The sequence below is a fragment of the Vulpes vulpes genome, chromosome 6 (assembly GCF_048418805.1).
Source record: "Vulpes vulpes isolate BD-2025 chromosome 6, VulVul3, whole genome shotgun sequence".
Lineage (NCBI taxonomy): Eukaryota > Metazoa > Chordata > Mammalia > Carnivora > Canidae > Vulpes > Vulpes vulpes.
In genome coordinates, this window is record NC_132785.1 from 1,181,022 (window position 1) to 1,202,111 (window position 21,090).

The following is a 21,090-nucleotide window of genomic DNA, read 5'->3' on the forward strand; positions in this document are numbered from 1 at the left end:
GCAATGTCATATTTTTATGTAAACATAAGTTTTATAACAGTTTCTATCTTTTTCCTCCTAGGAGGGGGAGATATGGATCCCTTCAGTCATGTTCAACAAATCCTTATTTTTAAAATGTCTTTTCCCTTACTTCAACTCTTTTGCCTCTTCTCAATAATATTTTGAAACAAAAGGATCGACATGACCAAACAAATCAAACAAGCAGATCTGTCGGCCCCTCTTGTTTTCCTAACGCAGAGAGCCAGTGTGGGAAGGCGCTAATCCAGTTCCCAAAACTGCTTGAGCCCCCCGTCCCCCCCTTGCCACACTCAGGGTTTAAGAGCTGGAAACTGGACCAAAACTCCCAGTAAGAAGTTTTGACTTCACGGAAACATAAGCATAGCGATCTTGCTACACAGAAGAACCATGTGCCTCCCACATCCCTCCTCCCTGCCCCCTTTTCTCACTTTTCTTAGGAGAGGGAGCTCTGGAAAAACAGAAGGGAGAGAGGAGGAAATGAGAGGATGGATAAAACCGCAAGGTCTGTTCCACCATAAAGGCCGACAGAAGAGAAGTCGGTGAATAAGAGCTGAAATTTTTTAGGGGGAAAAAAGTGCTTAGGGGAATGAGGATAAATATCAGGACAGGATCAGGGAGGTTTTTTTTTGTTGTTGTTTTTTTGTTTTTTGCATTTTTAAGTCTTAAATATATTAGCCCAAGTCAAGTATTTCTTTCAATCACAATAAGAGAGTACCTACTAGAACTTGAAAATACGAGGGTGGTCACGGGACGTGATGAAGGGAGTCACCTTTTTTCCCCCACTAAGATTAAAGAACCTGCAAATAGTTCAGGGAATCAAGCAGCTTTTAAATTCTTCCCTCCAAGGGAATGGATATTCTTCGGGGGTTACAGTTTATAATCAGAAATTGAGGGGAAACCCCAGCAAGCTTGTCGTGTTGAAGTTACGTGTGGGCAGCACGCAAATCCATGGCCGCGCCGTCACTCATCAACATAAAATCACCCATCAAAGCTACAGGAATTAGGAAAAATCATATCTGCTCTTTTAAAATCTGCTTTTGATTTTTTTTCTTCTGCCAACATCCAGAATTCCTCCTGAAAACGAACTTACTAGTAAGACAGAACCAAGGAAAATGATTTATACGTCCGGAAAGGATTGCATTTTGTGTTAAGGAGGGGACTTGCACACGGATTCTGTGGTGCAGGCAGGTGAGCTCCAACATTTTAAATTTCTCGTTTCCCTCCCTTTACTATGCTTGCCTATTTTTCTACACTTGGTTTTTACAAAACTTCACTTAGCTTCACCAGTTTAATAGGGCCCGGGCAGGCGGTGCATATATGATGTCCTGAAAACACATTGCCCGTGTAAACAATTGTTTTTGGCAATTCAGAGGTTTCGTGGCTGGGTTGCTCTTTTTTTTTTCTGAAAAATAAATGTTTAGGCCAAAGCTGGAATCTCATGTGCATTTTTATGACCTGGCATATTCAAACATCACAATTGTACGTTTAAAAAGGGAATTTGACCTTTTCTGCTCTTTCTTCTTTGGGCTTCCATCTTTTCTAGCGCCATAGTCTTCTTTTTTACAGTCCAGTCTCAGACCTTGGTAATGTCTCTTCAGCATCTGTTTCTCCTCAACCATAATTTTCATTCAAAAATAATAACTCTCTGGTCTCTTTGGACATGTTTTGTTCGCTCCTGCCTGTGAACTTTGCCAGGGTGTACTGAAGGTGAGCAGCTCCATTTCTGGAATTCTCTTGGATCCCTTTTGGAGGAGAGTGCCAGTGTACAGAAGGGGGGCTCAGAGGCATCTGGGCGCTGCGGAGCCCCCCGAGGATGGCTGCACGTGGCTGGCCTGCTCCCACGCCCTCGGGCTCTCAGGGCGCCAGGCTTCCTCAGTTCCACCAACGCCTTCCTTGTCTTGCGACACTCGCGGCCAGTGTGTAGCATGATGTACAGAGATGTTGAATTGCTCCGTGGTCCACCTGATGTGATCTTGTGCATCAACCACACTCAAGTGAAAGAAATAGTAAAAAGGGGGAGAATAAGAATCCGGCGGGAGAGAACCTTGGGATTAGCAGAAGGGCCAGGGCACTGGTTTCTCCAAACACGGGCATCCTCGCTCCAGGAGTCCTCCACCCTCTACAGCCCTTGGCATCCCAGTTCCCCAGGGTCGTATGTCCACTGCTCGCTGAGTAAGGCCGTCAGTCGTCGGGAACGCCCAGAGTGGCTCAAAGAGCTTTGGCCACAATAGAGGAGAGAGTGGAAAGTCCATGTGAACGACAGGAGTGGCGCTGCCCGGGGCAGGAGGCAGGACCTGGAGGTCTTTGGCTTGAGGGCCACGCAGCCCTCCACGCCGCACCTGCGCTACCCTACACGCCAAGCACTTTGCTTTGGTGTGACTTTCTATTGCCAGAGGCCGAAAACTATAAACCCCAAGTGGCTCAAGCAAAAAGATTCCAGGGGCCTGTGTAGCTGACAAGCTCAGCGTGGGGCTGTCTCCCGGGGCTGTGGAGTCTAGGACCCCCCGTGGTGTTGATGGTGTTGTAAGGCCACTGCTTCTCTCTAGATCTTTTGTTTCTTCTCTCTTTAGTGTTGGCTCATTCTAAGACCGTCTCTCCCTCAGACTCATAAGGTGGCTGCAGAAGCTCCAGAACTCACATCTTAGTCTCATATCCAGAGGGGTCACTGCAGTCAGCCGCTTAAAAGTACAAGGGTGAGCGGCATGAAGCCGGATTTCCAGGGTATCTGGAAAAGGAGCTCGCCTTGGGATCTGACCCCCCTAGGGGTTAACCAGCCCTGGAGCCATCCTGCCTTCAGACTCGTGATCCGAGACCTTCTTCTTATAGGTTTACATAATCAGTTGATTATTGCTTATATTAAGTTTTCTTGTTGGAAAGGAATTTGCCTTTTTTGCTATTTCATCTTTTGGCCTACACTCTCTTCTTGTTCTGTTATTTTATTGTATATAATACATTCAGCTGAAAGCATCCTAAATATTGTTGCACTGGCTCCAGGTGGGTCATGTGCCCACGCCTGACCATTCACGATGGGAAGGTGGCGTGTGACTGGCCCCAGCCTTCTGTGGCGGGGCAGCGTCCTCCTACCTGACTCTATGGACAGGGATGGAGACGGAGGAGGAATCTCTACTGGCAAATGAGGGCATGTTTCCATAAAAGAGTGAAACGGGTGTGGCGAAGCAGAGATCTGCGGTGTCCCGGGCTCCATCCTCTCACGTGTGCCTTCTGTTACAGCGTGGCCGAGCCGGGACAGTGCGCGTGGAGGGAGCCCGCATTCAGCCCTCGGCCCGGTAGCCCAGCACCAACGGCTTTGGCCGGGGTTAGACCCAAGGCCCATCTGCTAGGCCGCTGACCCGCCTCAATAGCCTACGAATACTTTTCCTCACTTGGAGCCTCGTCTCTCAGCTTTGGGACATCAGCCCCTTCAAGGTCATGACGAAGAAAGACTTGGCCCGGCCTAAGACAGACCCCCCCACCCCCACCCCAGGTGCTGGGCAGTGCAGGGCGCTCTAAAGGTCCCGAGGAGACCCAGACAGCGATTTCAGCAGCAAGTACCATCCCATGGGCCCCACGGGTCTCAGGGCCCTTGTCTCCCACTCCGCGAGGCTCAGCGGCTCCCGGGGAGCTCAGAGTCAGCCTGGTACGCACAGCAGCGGGGCCTCGGGTCAGGCTGTGCCTGCTGATTCCAATTCTGCTGTTGGCTGCAATTCCATCTGTCAGGAAGGCTTTGCACTCAGCCATTTGACAGTGGAAGAGTCAGCCCACGAAACTGGATTTCCTGCTTATCTGGAAAGAGGAGCCCCTGGAGAGCCACGTGCTCTGAGAGTTAGGGCTTAGTTTTCGCTATTCCTGGTTAGTGTCTGCTCAACCTGATGCATTTCAATAGTCGAGGATTAAAACACCCACACCCAGAGAAGTCTTCTATTTTTCATCATGAACTTCAGTAACTTCGTCAAGAGAAGCTAATCAACATTAACCTATTTACTTCCCTCCAAAGTCACTTCCTCTCCGTCAATGCACAGACATGCATTTTTGCTTGGTTATAATTAGTGTGAACATACTCGTTTTTGTTTAAGAAAGGTTTTCTTTACCTTGGCATTCAGATTTGTTTTCACAGGCGAAGAAAGCACTGAGAACTAGAAGGAACCTTCACTGGAGAGTTGGGAGGATTATACAGGGTCATGTTATCCTAGAGTTGAAGAAACCTTAAAGGACCCGGAATTCCCCCCCGCCCCCCGTCTCTGATGACCGCCTTTTAGACTAATGGACTCACTGGAGCAGCTTTCCCACGCAAAGGCCTCTCGGCTTCTCACTGCACAACACCGAGGCCGGACTCTCCCTTCCACAGGAACAGTGAAATCCCAGCCTCCCGGGCTAGTGGGTCTGGTGGGTCCGGTGGGTCCCGTGGGCTGGGTGGGTCCAGTGTCTGCCCTGGGCCTGCACCCTTGTTATGGCTTCAGGTGTTGTCAGGTGTTGGGAATAGTTTCCCAAGCAGGGAGAAAGCGGAGACCCTGCTCTGTGACGCTGGTCCACACCATTCTCCTCAAACGTGTGCTTCTTTCCCCCCCTAAAATGCAATCACACACCAGTAGTTCCCAATCTATCAAAGTGCAGATTTCCCAGTCTTTTCTCCTAAATCCAGGAAGAGGGAAGTTAGGTTTAATGAAAAGCAGCCACTATCTGTGCAGCGGGCCCTGGGGTCATGGCTCACAGCCAGATTTAGCTGCAAACCCTTTGCCCCCCACCCAGGCCCTTGGGGCTCCTCACCCCGCAGGGCCAAGGCCGCTCCCCAGCCCCCTGGGGGAGTCCACCGGCCCTGTGCACCAGGCAGGGACCTGCACACTTGGGGACACAAGCCCCCTTCTGTTTGGAGGACAGGAGGCCCTGAAAATTCTCCCAGGGTGGGAGCAGGGAGGGTCCTCCCCGCCTGCCCTTGTCCGGCCCTTGGCCCTCTTGCTCAGGGTGGGTGTCTCCCAGCCCCGAGCACCCAAGGCGGCCGGTGGCTGACAGGCATCCGACACCCCGCACCTGCCGCCCTGACCCCCGAGAGGGACTCAGCGCTCGGCCTTCGGTGACTTCCAGGCGCACGGGGAGCAGCGCCCCAGGCCGTCCAGGCTCTGCACCCGGCCCCGGACCTGAGGAATGGGGTCCTCGCCCCAGGGCCTGGGCGCGGCCGCCCCACACGTGACAGGGGGAGGCCGGGAGCCGCGGGGTTGGGAGTGGGACCCTGGCGCTGCACTTGCTGGCCGAGCGCGCCCAGCTCCCGCGGAGGCCACGGCCAGCCCGACGCCCTTGGTGGCCTCCGCAGACCCCAGCTGGTGGCCCTGTAGACGCTGCAGCTATTGCGGCCGGAGTGGGGCTGGTGGGGGGACCCCGTGACCCCCCACGGCCCCCCGAGACCTCCTAGACCCCGGGCTCCCGTTCAATCCAAACCTCGTGTCCGGGGCCCCGGCGGGTCGTGCAGGCCCCAGGCAGGCCAGGCCGGGTGGGAGCGCCAAGAGGGGACGGAAGGGGGTCCGCAGGGCGCGGGGTGCGGGCAAGCTCCCCCGGAAGGGATGAGAGGCGCAGAGGAGGCGCGGAGCTGCTTCAGGTCCCCGGGGACGGTGCCCTGACCCCGCCCCGACGGCGATGCGAGCTAATGGCGGGCGGACTCCACCTGGGAGCTGGTGAGCGTGGAGCGGCCAGGCCCTCAGCAGGTGTGGCCTTCCTGTTGGCCTGGAGGGGAGTGCGGCCTGGGGGGGGGCAGGAAGCCCCCCCCCCCCAGGGCGGCCGGGGACGGGGGGGGGGGGGGGTGGTGGTGGTGGTGGTGGTGGTGGTGGTGGTGGTGGTGGCTGAGCCCTCTCCCCACGGTTCCGCCACTGCGAGACCCAGGGGGCCGCTGACACCCCTGGGGCTGGCCGGACCTCGGAGCCCACCTGGGCCCACCTGCCTGCGGATGGGGCCGCGTATGGGCCTCCTGCAAGCCTTCCGGAACCTCCTTTCTCAGCTCCCCCTGCCCTTCCCCGCCCAAGGCTCCTTGCTCCGGCAGCTCCTGGCTGGGGAGCAGCGTCTGCACCCCAGTTCCCCCGTGACCCCTACCCCGGAGCCTTAAGTGCGTGGATTAAGTCCCCTCTGCCTCCTGTAGGACAAAATCACCTAGCTTTATGTAAAGTTCTTTAAGTTCTTTCACACTTAAGAACCCCAGTGATTTTTGCCTGAATCCCACTCGCCACAGAATGCAGAGGCCTTACAGGGTCCACCTAAACCCTCAGGAGCGGGGCTGTGCGCAGGTTGGGCCCGGGAGTACTGGAGCTGAGCTGCGGAGCCTCCTCTAGGGTCAGTGTAGACCCGAGCACAGCCGCTGCCCCTCAGGCCCGAGGGGACCCCGGAAACCTGAGGTCATTCACTGACCTCACTGGTTTGAGGTCACAGATCTTTGAGACCCTCGGGCTCCCCCGCTCCATGCCTTCCCCCGGGAGGCTAGCAGAAGGAAGTTAGAGCAGTTCTCAAGACTGCTGTTCTGCACTACAAGCAGAGACTTGGGGGGAAACAGCTGTATTTCGGGTTGTACTATACACTGTAAAAGACCATTGGAACGCAGGTGTAATAAAGCACAAGATACACCCAAGTAGGTGCTTTACCCTACCCTACCCAGTGAACCTCCTGCTGTTGCCATTTTGGGCTGGTTAATTGTGGGGCTGTCCCAACATTACGGGAGGCTTAGCACCACCCCTGGCCTCTGCCCAGCACTACCACCCCAGCGCCCGGTACAACCCAGTCTTCCCCAGAGTGTGTTGGGGGGAGGGGAAATAAGATCACCTCCCAGTGGGAAGCACGGCCCACAAACATCGGAAAGTTCAAAAAAATGAAGCTGCATTTCACCATTGCTCGCCAGTTAGAATGCACCTTTTCTGAGGGGTACCAAAAAGACGAAAAATCTTGCCAACTAAACCACGATGCACCATCTTTTGTAAGATCTCGTCAGAGGTTTCTGAAAAGTGAAAAAAGGTGCATCTTAGGATGCTGAAATGGGAAGTTGTGTGTGATGGGAGGGGCATGTGTGAGGTGCAGGTAGGTGGGAAGGGAGAGACTGATCAGTTCTTGGAGGAAGTAATCTCCAAGATTTTTAAAAGATTTTTTTATTTTTAAAAGATTTTATTTATTTATTTATGAGAGACACAGAGAGGCAGAGACACAGGCAGAGGGAGAAGCAGACTCCATGCAGGAAGCCTGATGTGAGACTCGATCCCAGATCTCCAGGATCACACCTTGGGTTGAGGGCAGCGCTAAACTGCTGAACCACCTAGGGATCCCCAGAAGTAATCTTTAAAAAAAAAAAAAAAGAATGTTTGTCCCACAGGCATGAAAGGGGAAAAAAACACATTTCAGGGGAGCTGTGTGATCCAAGGCCCCAAAGCAATGAAAATACCTGGCCCTTTGGGGGAACTAAAATTAGTTCAGTGTGACAGAAGGTATAAAAGGATGCTGGAGAGGTATGAGTTCGGGTGGCAAAAGGCCTGCGTGTCATGCAGGGGACCTTGAACTGCCTTGCACGGAAAAGTAATGGTTGGAATGACTGAGTCACAGCAGGTGAAGCTGCAGTTTGGGGTCAAGTTGGAGACCCTGCCCAGCTGTCCCGGGACCCTGCCCCTCTCAGATGAAACGAGAGCTCTCTGCTCTGGCCTACACACATCATGCCTCTGTCGCTTCAAATGGTGATCCTTTTAGTGCTTTCTACTTGATTTTTTTTGTCCTCAACATCTTTCGCCTTCTCAAGGTTTTTTGTTTTTTTTTTTTTTTAATATTTTATTTATTTATTCATGGGAGACACAGAGAAAGAACCAGAGACACAGGCAGAGGGAGACCAGTCTCCCCGTGAGGAGCCCAATGTGGGACTCCATCCCAGGACCTCGGGGTCACACCCTGAGCCAAAAGCAGATGCTCTACCACTGAGCCACCGGGTGCCCTTTAAGCTTTCTTTATCCAAACGTCAGCCCATTCACTCCTCTTCTGAGAAAATTCAGACCATTGGGCACAAATATTTTCCTCTACCCACCCCTCCAAAAAAAATCCCACTTCCACTCTTCTTCCTCTTTGTCTCTAATAAAGAGATGCTATCGGGACCCGCACCCCCAACCCAAAGTAGTCTTTCTACTGAATCTGCTGTTCACCTGCAGGGGAGCTATGAGATCTGAGGGCTCTTGAGAAGAGCCAGTGCTCTCAGAAGGGAGAGAAACAGGGCGAGGTTTCTCTGGATGACTTGCCTCCTGGCCAGCATCTTGGAATTTGGCTTGGTTTTCTGTTTGGGGAAAAGGTAGCAGCATGGCTACTCGTTGTAGGGTAGTAATTACAAAGGACTTAGACTTAAGGACACAGTAGCCTGTCATCCCAGGGGGCTGGTTATGCAGACTTGGCTTCATTATTACTAGTGTTAACTCAAATGATTTAGAAGAGTTTTCTTGCTATATGTTTTTTTGTTATATAAATTTTAGGCATACAGCATTATAATTTGCCAGCTGTATACACTGCAGAGTGATCACCTCCCTAAGACTACCCTTCATCAGCATACGGTTGACCACCTTCACCCATTTCACCCACCCCTCAACCCCCTTCCCCTCCGGGAACCACTAGTGTGTTCTCTGTATCTATGGCTTTGTCTTTGTTTTATTTTGTTTGTTCATTTGTTTACTTTTTTTTTTAGATCTCACATATGAGTGGAGTCATATAGTATTTGTCTTTATCTAGCTTAAATGTCACACAGCATAATACCCTTAAGGTCCATCCATGCTGTTGCAAATGGCAAGATTTCATTCTTTTTTATGGCTGAGTAATATTCCACTGTATTTATAGACCATCTCTTTACCCTTCTATCTGTCACTGGACATTTAGGGTGCCTCGTAGCTCGACTGTTGTAAATAACTAACACTGCGATAGGCACAGGAGTGCACATATCTTTTCAAATTAGTGTCTTCATAATTTTTGGATAAATACCCAGAAGTGGAATAGCTGGGTCATGTGGTAGCTCTGTTCTTAATTTTTTGAGGAATCTCCATACTGTTTCCCTGGTGGCTGCACTGATTTCCATGCCCACTAATAGTGCACGAGGGCTCCCTCCCCCCCCCCCCCCCGCCCTTACCAACACTTGTTATTTCTTGTCTTTTTGATAGTAGCCATTGTAACAGGGTTAGGAGATACCTCCCTGTGGTTTTGATTTGCATTTCTCTAATAAAGAGTGATGTTGGGCATCTTTTCATGTGCCTGTTGGCCATCTGGATGTCTTCTTTGAAGAAATGTTTATTCACATGCTCTGCACATTCTTTAACCAGACGTTTATTTATTTTTTGTTGAGTTGTAGGAGATATATATATTTGAATACTAACCCCTTCTAACCCCTTGTCAGATATTTGGTCTGCAAACATCTTCTCCCCCATTCAGTAGGTTGCTCGTTCGTTCTGGTGAAGGTTTCCTTTGCTGTGCAGAATCTCATTAATTTGATGTAGTCACATTTGTTTATTTTTGCTTTTGCTTTCATTGCCTTTGGAGTCAGATCCACAAAGATGTTCCTAAGACTGATTGATGTCAAAGAGCTTGCTGCCCATGGGTTGCTTTATCCCCGCCCCCCGCCCCCCAAGGAATGTTACGGTTTCAGGTCTAACATTCAAGTCTTTTGTCCATTTTGAGTCCATTTTCGTGTCTGGTGTAAGACAGTGACCCGGTCTCATTCTTCTGCCTGTGACTGATCAGTGTTCTCATTACCATTTATTGAAGAGACTGTCCTTCCTCCATTGTAGGTTCTTGGCTCCTCTGTTGTTGATGAATTGTCCGTATGTGTGTGGGCTTATTTCTGGGCTCTTAATTCTGTTCCAGGGATCTGTGTGTCTGTTTTTGCATCAATATGATCCTGTTTTGATTACTGTAGCTTTGTAGTATATCTTGAAATCAGGAGCCCGATAACCTCCAGCTTGGCTCTTTTTCAATATTGCTTTGGCTATTTGGGGCCTTTTGTAGTGCCACACAGATTTCGGAATGATTTATTCTAGTTCTGCGAAACACCCCATTGGGGTTTTGATAGGTATTGCGCTGAACCTGTTGACTGCTTTGTGTAGTATGGACGTTTTAACAATATTAAAAAAATATTAATTATTTCAATCCAAAAATATGAAATACCTTTCAATGTATGTGTGTCTTCTCCAATTACTTTCATGTTTTCTATATTTTTAAATTAAGAACATGTGGATTGATGTCACACACAGAATGATTTCAGGAGGATTTGTGTTAATGGAAATAACACTTGTGTATCACTTGGAAGCACGTGGAAACATCCCGAACAGCAGTTCTCTTTGTTCCCTTCCACAGTGTTACTTGCCACCGAGAGGAGGGACTTGCTTGAGCTAAAGCCAATGGCCCAGATGAAAGGCATTAGGGACCCAAAGGAGAGACAGCACAGCACAGCTCAGTGATCTGGTCTGTGGAACCCTTCAGCCTACTATGCGGCTTTCTGCTGGAGGCCCTCGGGCCAATTATTTAGCCTTCCTGTGCCTCAGTCTCCTTGTCTATAAAGTGAGGATAGAAGCGTCTAACCTTACAAGGTTATCCTAATAACCTTGTAATAACCTAAGACTCCGTAAGCCTTAGCTAGTGGCTGCCCATACAAAGTCCCAATACCTTTGAGCTTCTGTTATTATTACTGTAACTAGCAGGTTAGCACATCATGTTCTCGTGGACTATTAATTACTGTTGTGAGTTCCGTTCCTGATACTGATGGATCTGAGCCGTGACTTGATTTACTTCTCGAGACTGCAGACAAAAGCAGAGTTAGGATGACCCAAGGAGACTTCCGAGAAGCCTCTACCATCCAGAGGCTGGCTTTTAGCCCATGCCTGATGGCTGACTTAGAGATGTTGCTACTGAATGGCTTGCTGATCAAACCACCGAGGCTTAAGGAAGTCACGTGATCAGGTGTGAAGGAGGAGAAGCTCTCAGCACGGTACTAACGGATATTTTAATGGTATTTTACTCTTTTCTTAAAGAAACTGACACTTAATATTCTTATTGAATGTTTAGAGATTACCAAACACATGCAAAAATACATGAAGTGAGTTTCTTTAGAGTGGATAGAAAATGCATCACAGTACGGAGTCTTCTTCCATTTGTTGGAGAGGCTAGAGTTAACCAGCCAGACAAACGTTTATTATAGGAGGAAATGGAGACTCAGGAATTTAGGATTTTGCTAAAGGTCTCACAGTTGGGAAGTCATGGCCCATGATTCCAACATGGTTTTATCTGACTTTTTCTACCAAACCACAGTGGCTAGATTGGAGGTGTTATGAACATCATGCAAAAATAAAGTCTGTGGGCCTGGATGGTTGGTTGACCCGGTGGGGTTGGACGGGCTGTGCCCTGCACACTCCGCTCGGGCTGCCACAGTCGCCTCACAGACTGGGTATCTTAGCCAGCTTGGGCTGCCGTAACAAAATGCCGTGGACTGGGTGGCTTAAACCATAGACATTTATTTTCTCACTGTCCTGAATGCTGGAAAGCTGAAGATCAAAAATTTGGATTCTGGTAAGGTCTTCCTGGCTTGTAGACCACCACCTTCCTGCTCTGTCTTGAATGGCTTTTCCTCTATGGGTGCAGAACGAGAGAGATCCTGGAGGTCTTTCCCTCTTCTTACAAGAACGCCAATCCTATTGGATTAGGGCCCCACCCTTGTGACCTCATATAACCTTAATTACCTCCCTAAAAGTCCTACTTCCAGTACAGTCACACTGGAGGTTATGTTTCAATGCATGGATTTGTGTGTGTGTGTGTCTAGAAACACAATTAGTCCAATCTTTATACTGAGTGATTTGTGTGTCTCTTTCTATGACGGCCACTTACATACTGTCCAAAAGCGCCAGGAGAATGTAGGAAATCATCATCAAAATAGCTCCAGCTATCGAGAATGCTTTAGGCCCTCCCCACTCCAAGGGAGCGTAGAGACGTGCAGAGGACCCGAAGGAAGACAGTCTAGGATTTTAAGAACGGCTGAAAGTGACCAACTCACATAGACACCGTGAGCCAAGCCAGTTATGAAGTCACTCTGACCGAGTCTTCCCGTCTTCCTTTGAGAGTCAAAAATATTGATGGTTTGCAAGACTTCTGCTCTGGTGCAAGCTTCATGGGAACTAAGGCTGACGCCAACTGTCAGAGGCAGGAGGACTCTCCCGCACCCCAGACTACACTTGCCTGTGAGTTCACCACTTCAATTAGCTGAGTCTGGTACCAGTTATGCCGTCACGTTCAGTAGTCCTGGCTGGTTTTCTCATTCTACGTACCGAGCACTGCGGTGATAAAATCTCTGGCTTTGGCTTCACAGTCACCGCTAATGCTCTTTGCAAACAGCGTGTGTGGATATTGGGTGACTCAGGGAAAGACATTGAGGACGAGCGCTTTTTTCCCCCCACGTACAGGAGTGTGAGGGCAGTTTCTGCAAATTTGGGAATTGTGTCTTTAAAAATCACTTCTTATGGAAGAAGTAAATGCCTAGGGTTATATGATTAGTAGCAGAGCCAGGGAATCGCTCATTTGGGATAAAATTGTGCTTTTCTGTGACCAAAAGGCCCAATGACTACTTTACAAGTAGCTTAATTATGGCTCCGTCACTGCTCGTAATGTGAATGATAGGAGAATCAGGACATGTAAGCTTTCCAGGATGAAGCTTTTGGGAGAGATATTGCAGGAAGGCCCGAAAGCAAAACTACTTAGTTCAACGTCTTGGTAGAAACGCTGCCATGCTTTTTTTTTTTTTTTTTTACGATTTGGGGGTTCGCCTTGGGAGCGTACCTGAATCAAGTGCTTGTATCCATCACAAAGTGCTTTTAACTGGACTTTTCTAATGAAAATGGTACCATACCCAAAGCAAATGCCTAAGGAACCTTAGTTACTTGTGAGCGTTCACCACCGGGTCCACCACAAGTAAAAATGTTTAATTTCCTGTGGACGATAGACTTTTTATGGTGACTGGCAGATACTTTGGTTCTTCATTGAGTGTTTTATGAACACACACTTGCGTATCTATTTGAGATTGACCTTGGGTTCAGGCAAGTGGTGGCTCCTCTGGGCCCCGTGAATTTTTAGTTCAAAGCCAGATGTTGACGAAGCAGGGGTGCAGTTTGTAGTCTGCTGTTTCTGATAGCGTGCTTTTCACAACATCCCTCTAAATAGAGGAATGGCATTCCCATTTTATGGACACGTCCAGGGTGGAGGATTGTGACGGGTCTGGGGAAGGGATCTGGGCTCCCTCGTAGGGCCCCGCACCAGGCACCTTTGGGGAGAGTGGTCTGCTGTAGTTCATTAAAGTGAGAAGGCCCCATCACAGAAAGCTGGGAAAAGCTCTTTCTTCAGTGCTCTCCGCAGGGGGCCTCAGGCATCGGGTATTCAGGGGGGAGCGAGAAAGGAAAAGGTGAGAAGAAACGAGTCTGTGGAGGCCATTGTGAGGGGATAGAGCTCAAGGTGTGACTGTTTGGAAAAGAATGAAGTTATTTTAAAGTCAGAGGTTAAGGGGATATGAACTGATTTATAGTTTATGTAGATCGAGGGGTGATTTTGAAGGTGATGAGGGAGGAAAACGACCAAAAATCTTCCTTGTGGATTGTTTGAGAGTTATCTGCACTGTAGAGCCTATGAAGTCGTGTTGCATCTTCGACTTTATTATCCATCGCTGTTGGGTTCAGAAAATAAGCTTTGAAATTGACCGTCGGTGCCAGATTCTCCTTTGCCTTCAAGACCTCAGTTTTGATGGGAGGGTTTATTTTCAGTACAAAGCTAAAAAAAAAAAAAAAAAAAAAGTCAGCTTTTCTTCCCTTTTTGGACTTTGCAGGTGTATTTGCCGTTGCTCAAGGATTCCAGATGTGTGCCTTCCTAATACACACAATGCCGAAAAGTGCAAGCGTGGCAGTTTTTCTGAGAGACTTCCCTTATCCTGGGAAGAGAACAGAGCAGAGGAAGGGAGAGCTCCAGCCAGGAGGTCTCTGACTCGCTAGGGGTTGGCTTTCCATGGGGTACAGAAGGTTCCATGCCTTGGCTACCTTCCAAGACAGCCAAACCCTCTCAATTATGTTGCAGGGAAGAGGGGCCAACAGACCAATTTGCAGTTTGGATGTGACCAACGCCAATTGGAGCTTCGTGACAAGAAAAACAGTGTGAATATGGCCAAAAAAGAAACATTCATTGTAGACATTTTTGTTCCATCTCAAATCGAGTTTGGTGCCTCCCTTGCTTGCCTTTGCGGTATCCCTGCTCTTCCCACCGAGGCAGCCGAGGCTCCGTCATCCCAGTTCTCCAGTGTGTCTCCGGCCCTGGGTCTCTCGGAGTCATCGTACCCAGCCCAGGCCTAATTTGGGGAGGATCTTCGAAGAACATTTGAGTTTGGGAAGAGAGGGTAATTCCAGCTCTGCCCCTCATTCACTGTGTGCCCCGGGTGTGGCTGGGTTATCTGTCGAGGCCACATGTCTACATCTGGCATTCACAGGCCCTTGTGGGGCCAGACCAGGAGCCTTGCATTGGATCCTGCACCCAGCAGGTTAGGCCAGACCAGCGTCTTTCGAATGCTGGTTTGCCGTGACATGCCCACGCTGGGAAGCGCCCGCGGACTTTACTGGGGGCACTCGAGGCTCCCACGCTAGTTTGCATCCTGCTTCCCAGCACCCAGCTCTGTTCTTTGCAGACTGGCCTCGTCCCAGGCCCAGCCCCCCCTTGACTCAGGCCTCTGCTTGTGTTAGTCCTTGCCATCGCGAGGGCCATCTCTTCCCGGAGAGGCAAATCCCGCATTCCCGAGCCCCAGCGGTCTCGTAACATCTGTACAGCCTTCCCTGATGCCTCATCCTAACCTCCATTCCTTTTGCAAAGGCTGGCAGCACTTTGATGGTCTTGACCACTTTTTTCTTTTTTTAATTATATTGTGGTTAAGAAAAACTGCATAACATAAACCTGACCTCTTTTAGCGTATAGTTCGACAGTATTGCGAGCCCTCGCATTATTGTGCGACCGACCTCTGTGATATTTTCATCTCATAAATCTGAAACTCTGTACGCGTGGAATTGCTGGAGCATATGATAATTCCAATTTTAAGCTTTTTGAGCAGCGTTTTCCAGAGTAGCTGCGAGATCCTACGTTCCTACCAGCAGCGCACAAGGGTCCCAGGTTCTCCACATCCTTGCCAACACTTGTTATTTTCGGGGTTCTTTTTTTTTTATTTACTGATAGCAGTCATCCTAATGGATATGAGGTGAGCTCGACCATTCTTTTTGATCCTTAATCCTATTCTGTGTGACATCTCTCGTGAACAGCTTAAATAGTTTCATCTCCCCAATTAGATACCCAGCTTCTGTAGAGCATATTTTTCTTTTCTCTTCTGTCCTTCGTTTCCCTTGTCTCCTTCTTGCTGACCTCCCATCTAGCAGAGTACTTTATGCATGACCTTAGATTGATGGAGTGCCTTATAAATTCAGAGTTTGCATGACCATGAGCTTATTTGACCTTCCCAGTCTCTCTCTCCATGTGGTAGCTGTTTGTTTCCATTTTACACATTAGAAAATGGAATATTCCACAGGTAAAAGGTCTTGTCCACAGATGGCCTGCCAAAGGGGCAGAACCAGGTCCCTGATGGGAAGCCCAGTGCTCAGGAAGGAATAACCCCAGCCTCCGAGGGGTCTTCATAGGTGCCCGGAGGGCTGCCCGTCCTGACTAACATCTGGAAAGTGACTTTTGCCATATAGGGTAACGTGCTCACAGGTTTTGGGGATTAAGACACGGGCATCTTTGGGAGGCCATTATTCTATCTACTCCAGGGCAGATTTTGGCTAAGAATTAAGACAAAGTGGGATCCCTGGGTGGCGCAGCGGTTTACCTCCTGCCTTTGGCTCAGGGTGCGATCCTGGAGACCCGGAATTGAGTCCCACATTGGGCTCCTGGTGCATGGAGCCTGCTTCTCCCTCTGCCTATGTCTCTCTCTCTCTCTCTCTCTCTCTCTGACTATCATAAATAAATAAAAATTTAAAAAAATAAAAAAAAAAGAATTAAGACAAAGTGTTCTGGAAACTAGAGCCATGGGTGGTGTCCTAGGCACATGGGTTTCTCCAGTGTGGCAAATAGTGTGTCACCAGGTATGCTCTAGAAAGAGCCTTGTGTGAACCCTCTACAGAGTCTGAATGTCTGTTTTTCTGTAGAATTGTGTTTTTACCATAGCCCTCATTCCATTCCACTGGACAGTTGGCCATAGGCTCTATGGTGGCTCCATCCTCCTACTAGGTCATAAGCTTTATAGAGACTAGGTACCCATGTCTTACTGGTTTTTACCCAGTGTGGTCCATCACATGGTAGAGACTTCACACATTTGAAGTGACTGTTTCATCCACTGAGTCCAACAGGCTGAGGCCATTATCCCAGTAGATTAGGTGAGTCACTACACAGTGCAAACGCTGGCTGTCAATTTGTAGCCATCAGACTGCTGCAATCAATACATTTCATAACGAGTCTGAAATCATACAAGTCTTTGGAAGTTCCAAAACCCGTCTTTAGATCACTCACTCACAGTGCTGTAACGCTGGCCGTGTGCTCGAAACCCCACATAGGATATTACATCATTTCTGGAAGCATCTGGGGCCTGCTAAATAAAAGCTGCGGGGGCGATGTGCTCTGTCATTGAACGGAAGGCACCGTATATGAAATCATCGCGAATATCGATCATGTGATTTTCTCCTGAAAGCCCATGGGCCGTTCAACATGCCGCTGCCTCAACACTGAATTTTGGGCCTCGGCCCGTGCAACAGCATCGGCCGGGGTGTGGTTGGAGGCCATGACCGCTGGATCCACAGTTGGCCTTCAGGCCCTTCAGAAGGAAGGGAAGCAACCACCTGTTTTATTTCTCCATCCCCAGGCTTAAGAGTCCCATGGAAAGCCTCTGCCTATTAATTTGTTTTCTTTGACTGTTAATATATTTGAGAAAGGATTAAAAAGAAATACCGTACTAAAAGAGTAAAATAAAGAGACTTTGCAAAGCTTGCCAGAGATTTGAAGTTTACCCAGGGCCTCAGGGACCAGTACAGCCCAGCAGTGGAATTTTATTATATGTATACTTTCCCCAAACGATGCCTTCTTTGATTCTTTACAGTAAACGTGAAATTGACTTCAGATTTTAGGCCCACAAACATATTTTTAAAGGCATTTTAATCTTATTTGGGTGATGAATGCCTTTGCAGACTGGCTAATAGGCACACGTCAGCACACATTTCAGTGGTTCCCTCAATTCTGAATTTCCCTTAGCATGTTGTCTTTGATCCTTCCACTTTGTACTTAGAGTTGGATTACTTCTATAAAGCAAGCAGACAATTTCCCTTGATGTGGATCTAGGGGAAGTAGTCCAGAGGCATTTTTTTTTCCCTTCTACTTTCCCGTTCCCAAGCAATCTGCTCCAGGAATATAGGTTACTCCATAAACCATGGGACAGACCATCTAAGTAGCCCCTTGATACCGTCCGAGCAGAAATGAGCAACACATGAGGGTGGGGACCGAGAGTGCCATGAAGGGAAGGAAAACCAGGAGGCTGGTGGCCTGGGAGTGCTTGGGGAGAGAACTGTGGCCCGTTGTGCTGCTCTTTCTACCCCAGCGCCTCACGCGCGGGGCCTGCGGCCTTTGTTGGACCAACTGAATAGACCAGTGTTTGTTTTGTTTCCCAGAAGATGTTCTCGAATAAACACTTTGCCAGAAGCCCAGGTCCTCTGACCCAAGTGCCAGAGTTTTTTGTTAAGGACAAGAATAGCTTCCCTTTCTGTACAGAATTAGGAAGAACACTCTGGTCCTAAGCTCTAGTTCAGCTTTTAGTGCTTTCATTTTCTTTTGGATTATCTGGTTTTTTTTTTTCCCTAAAGTTATTGAGTTGATTTCTTAGCTCACGCTTTTTCAGTGATTATTTTCCTTACATAGCATTAAGTGTGTGAATTTCTCAATTCAGCTGCAGCCCACAAATGTGTAATATAGCAGTGCCATCATTGTTCATTATAAAGTATTGTAAAATTTCAATTATTTTTTCATTGATCCATGAATTATTTAGAGGTAGGTCTTTAAGTCATCCATGTATTGGGAAGGTTATGTTACCGACTTCTAATTTACTTGCTTTGGGATTTGTGTGATATAGATTTCTAGGTATTCATTAAGAATTTGCTTTTGGCATGTCATAATATAGTCAGCTTTCATAAATATTCCATATATCTTTGGGAATAATTTGTATTTGCTTATCTTTATTGGACCAAGCCTGTGATTCCTGTTTCAGTCTTTCTCTCCAGGCTGATCATTTTGTTATTTGATTTATTAGATTCTGAGGAAGCTGGGTAAAAAAATCAGTTTTTATGTTTGTAGATTGAATGTAAATTAAGATTATCATGGGCAGCCCGGGTGGCTCAGCAGGTTAGCACCGCCTTCGGCCTGGGCCTGATCCTGGAGAACCAGGCTTCCTAGTTTAAAGCAGATGAATCTGCTCTGAGACATTGGCTCATTTTTTCTCCAAAGGTGAAACTAGTTTTTAAAAAAAGAGCCGGGGGCAGCCCGGGTGGCTCAGTGGTTCAGCATCTACCTTTGGCCCAGGGTGTGATCCTGGAGACCCGGGATCGAGTCCCACATCGGGCTCCCTGCATGGAGTCTGTATCTCTCATGAAAAAGTAAATAAAATCTCTAAAAGAAAAGAAAAAGATTATCATATTGGGCACACACAAGTACAAAATTTTTATATCTTCTTGGGGAATAAAAATAGTTCCTTTAATAGTTGTAATTTATTTTATCCCTCATAATGATTTTTCTGGCTTTGTTTTGGCTTCTCTTTGTTTGCTTTGTATATTATGTTAGCATTCATTTATTTTAAGTCTTTAGGTGTTTTTTAGTTTTGAGTGTGTTTCTTGTAAGGAATTTATCAATAGATTTTTTTAAAAAAATCCAACCTGGTAACCATTATATTTCAAAAGGTGTTTTATTTGATACCTTCTATTCACCTGGATTTATGTTTGTATATTTCTTCATTTTTACCTTCTGAAGAATGGATCAATTAAGTTTTAATATTCCTGTTCTGTCTGCTGATTTTGAAGTTTTACATTTTATTTCCATATTTGAATGATAACTCTTACATGTCTCACGGGCATACGTAAGCAGTCTGAAATTTATCAGTTTTGCCACCTTTCTGAATCTGCGCAACATCTTAGGATGCCCCGCTCCTTCCTCTGTGTTTACTCTTCAGCATTCTGGAACCAATCTACTTTCATAAGCCCCAAGTTAATTGTGATAATTTTAGTTTCAAGCAATAAGTTCTTTAGATTTACATCATACTTTTGAGTTTCTTGGTTCATTGCTGCTTCCTGATTCTCATTCTTTCCTTTCAAATTGAATTTCTCCTTTCTGAATTATATCTCTAGGAAGATATGACCGTGAGGGTAGCAACCCCTGTTGTCCATTTAAATGAAGCCTTATTTATTTTTCCCTGATGTTTAATAATAGTTTAGTTGGATTTAAAAAAATTCTGTTGACAATTATTTGAAAGATTATCCCTTTCTTTTCTGTCTTCGACCGTTGCAGCTTAGTCGTTGGCTGTCTGTCCTGTCATCCCTTGAAAGCCATTGTTCCCACACCCACCAGCTGCTTTTAAGAGTAGTTTTGTCTTGATAAATTTAGATTTGAATCTCATTTAACTTATTCTGTTCTGGGCTCATTTTACTTCCTGACTCTATGTTCATGAACCTGTACTCATGTTTTTGATCAATTTTGAATAATTCTTATCCATTATTCTCTTTGAATATCGTCTCTCTTCCCTTCCCCCAGCCTCTTTCTTCTGCTTCTTTCATCCATATTGTTTAACTTTTCATTCCTATTTCCTATGCCTGGCTTTTTTTTTTTATCTTGCATTCTGAGTAGTTTTCTCATATTCATCATCCAGTTTACTGTTCCTCATTTCGAATGCATTTATTCGGTGTTTAATTTAAATCACAATAGTTATCACTTTTAGAAATGGTAAGCCTGTTCTTACTTAAAATGTTTTTGATTACTTCTTTTATATTTTTAATCATTTTGAACATATTTTATAGTTTCTAGCTGAAATACTTGGAGTTTAATCCTACCAAGTATTGGTATCTGCTGTATCATGGTGGATTGTATTTTAAATTTCATATTCTGAGTTTGTCTTTGACAGAGGGTTATCGGAATACTGCTGTGGGGCAGAGGGGGTTGTGGACATGTCCCCATGGAATAGGCTTTTGTTTGCTTTTACCATGTATCCATGGATATTTCAGCCCAGTTCCAATTTTTAAAGTTAACTTCTTAGCATGAATGTTCCCAGAACATGTATATGGCCTAGAGGGCAGCTCCCAACTTAAGCTGTTGGGTAGTACAGGTCCACAGTTCCACATGCTTGGGGCAACTTTATCCTCTACCCCAAACCCAGCTCTAGAGTATATTTTTTTTATGAATATTGGTGGGCAGCTAAAATAATCTACTTTTTCTTCATCTTTGGCCCTTAGGGATTTCCATTGCTTTCTTGCAATATCAGAAAGGATGTTTGTTCTATTTTATTTATTTATTTATTCATGAGAAACACAGAGAAAGAGGCAGAAACACAGACAGAGGGAGAAGCAGGCTCCCTGCAGGGAGCCCGATGTGGGACATGATCCCAGGACCTGGGGTCACGCCCTGAGCTGAAGGCCTGAGCTGAGGCTCAACCGCTGAGGCACCCAGGCACCCATGTCCTATTTTATTTAAAACTCAGTTTCCCCTTTGGGGAAACTAAGTGTGCCATGTTACCAGAACCAGAAGTCTATGGAAAGTCATTTACAGTATTTAAAATAAGTTATATATTCAACATTGTCTCTGATATGGAATAATTTTGCTTGTTTCTTGGAATAATCTTAATGTGCCATTTCTATACAATGGATTTTAGAATATGAAACATTTGAGGATTAAATATCTATTTAATTATTTCATTCTTTTAAACCGCCTGGGAACTCTTCTTTCTAAATTTGCTTTGGAAAGTTCTTGAAACTATGTTCGTTAAATACCAAATCCTGTGTTGGAATTTCGAAG